Here is a 2,690-nt window from a genome sequence, read left to right on the forward strand (position 1 = left end):
CATTTGCGCACGCGCGAAAAAGTTCAAATGGTGCAAATGATTCTGCGCACGTATGAAAAAGTTCAAATTATATTTCTTTTACTCGTTAAGTAAAAAATAGCATTAAATGCTGTGCAGTTTTAATATGTCATTTACTGATGCGCATTAGTTGAGTTAATAGTATATAAACATAAAAAATATTGTAATTTTTTTTGGGTGCACACACGATCGAAAAACGCTTAGGATGATAAGTAAAAAGCAGCTTTTATAATTTAGCTAAATTTACAAGCCTGTATTTATGCATATAATGAAGGAGTAAGAGAATATTAACGTTATAAATCTTTCTTCAGTTAGCCAATATCGCGCGGTCAATATTATATGATATTAAATATATGTTCAAATAGGCTCTTTAAATGCGAACTGGTATAATTAACGTCGTGTATCTATGGCAACCAAGAATATACATGCATATATACTTCTTTAAAGACCCTCTTTCTTACCACCATCCCAAAACTGACAGAACCTATTAGCTTTATTTATTCAATGTGAATAGTTTCAAACTGCATGGGGCCGGTTGTATCAAGTCCGTTTAGCTTAAACGGTGCATGGTTAAGTTCAAAATAGAAAGCAGGTTTATCGTTTTATTCAACAAGCAAACTGAATGTTTTTAACCTTGATATTCAAGTTGACTCATTGAAGAGAGATCTAAGAGGTTTTTAATTTTGACTTATCCAGGAAATATTGCATGCAACGATTGGCGCGACGCAGTTACCGCCAGAATTGGCGTCTTGTTGTTTGCTAAAGTTGGATATCGTTGATCATCCGACACAATTAATTATAGTTACTGTGAAAAAGACTGCTCTATTTTGCAATGACTGTTTCACTTGCTCATCTTAAATAATTAATTACGCATGCATATAGCAAAAGTGTCACTAGCGAACAATTGGCTTCTTATTTTAACAATCTCTATTGCTATATGTATCGGCAAATATATAATATGGTCAAATAAACAGATGTTGATTTAATAGATCTTTTACATTATACACTACTTTTTTATCTGTGCACGATAATCCAATCAAATCACAATTAGTAAAAATGCCAGGTTTCGTTGCGAAATGTCGTAAAATGCCGAAAATATAGCCTTGCAAAGGCCCGAATGTGGTAACAATTTCGGTGCATTGAACAAAAGTATATACAAAGCATATACATATATTTCAGGCCCTGTGCGCCTCATTGGCGCAATAGGCCTAGATGATAATGATATACAAATTTGCAAACTTTGCAAGGCTATATTTTTCGCATGTTACGACATTTCGCAACCAAACTCTGCATTTGCACTGATTTTGATACTCTCTTTTCAGCTGTGGTAATTTGGTTGGATTATCTTACATAGATCAAAAAGCACGAAATTGCGCAAATCGTGAATTACAATCGTGGTTAGTCCTCTTATATATAGTCCTCAGAGTAAGCTTTATTGTATCGAAATATGTTACAGAGTACACAGTGTATGTAAAATCATGCATGTGACGCTATTACGATTAAGTGCAACAAAAGTGTAAAGAAATTATGATGAAGTATTAAGCTTTTGTTAAATTGTTTTCCTGAAACTATAATATTGTACTTCATATAAGTATTATTATATATATAAATATATATATATATATATATATATATATATATATATATAAAAAAATATATATATATATATATATATATATATATATATATATATATATATATTTTATATATATATATATATATATATATATATTTTATATATATATATATATATATATATATATATCGAAATTTCTTGCGTTTGTACCATATGAAATTAAGGCTTTTATAATGCATGCTGTTTGAAAAAAGGTTTAGCTCAAGTGAGCTATAGATAACCGTATACGTTCGGCTATTTTAGGATGTGATCATATTGACATTGTAGACTTACTTAAAACGTTCATTCATGTGCACGGTTCTGCTATTGATTTAATAGTTCTTTCCACTAGGAAAACAATTATGACATAGCCAATATTTCTGCATTGTTGATACGCTTTATGAAGCTTTTGTATGATTGAACGACGTTAAAATGTCAGTTTACTATTTGGAACGGTGGGTTGCCGCTATTGTAAGTTTAGTAGCTTCAAAGAATGAATCATGGTGCGATAAACAGACTATGTATTACCTTTTTACTTAATAGAACCAGCTAGCGTATTATATTCTATGTACCTGAGATTCTTTGGGAATTTCTTGATATTTCGCTTTCCTTATTATCTATTCGTAGCACTAATTTACTCGTTCACATCTATCAAAAGATGAAAATCGCACATAAAATCGCAGCAAAAATCGCAAGTGTATACGATCGCCAGTAGAATGAATGTACATGAGGAACATACACAGAATAAAGTCCCGAAAGCATATATAGGAGCATATGCACTCTAGGGGGAAGTATAATACTAGTTATTTTCCAATCTCGCAAAAATACAAAACATAGTGGTAGGTCTAACAAAAAAAGTTATTTACGAGTGTGGATCGTTTAAGAAAACAAACTTAAAACGTTTAATTTGCATGTGACATCAATAAAGTTCCAATTGGATATACTGGCCTAATCATGACGTGTTGGAGTTGGTAGTGTTGGTCATGTTTGTGTTGGAAGTGCAAGCTTATCTGCTTGAAATGCGAAATTTTCTTTCTGCAAAAGTTCAAGTTGATCT

Source organism: Dendronephthya gigantea, unplaced genomic scaffold (genome assembly GCF_004324835.1).
Source record: "Dendronephthya gigantea isolate DGI-Jeju-01 unplaced genomic scaffold, DenGig_1.0 000078F, whole genome shotgun sequence".
In the NCBI taxonomy this organism is placed as follows: domain Eukaryota; kingdom Metazoa; phylum Cnidaria; class Anthozoa; order Malacalcyonacea; family Nephtheidae; genus Dendronephthya; species Dendronephthya gigantea.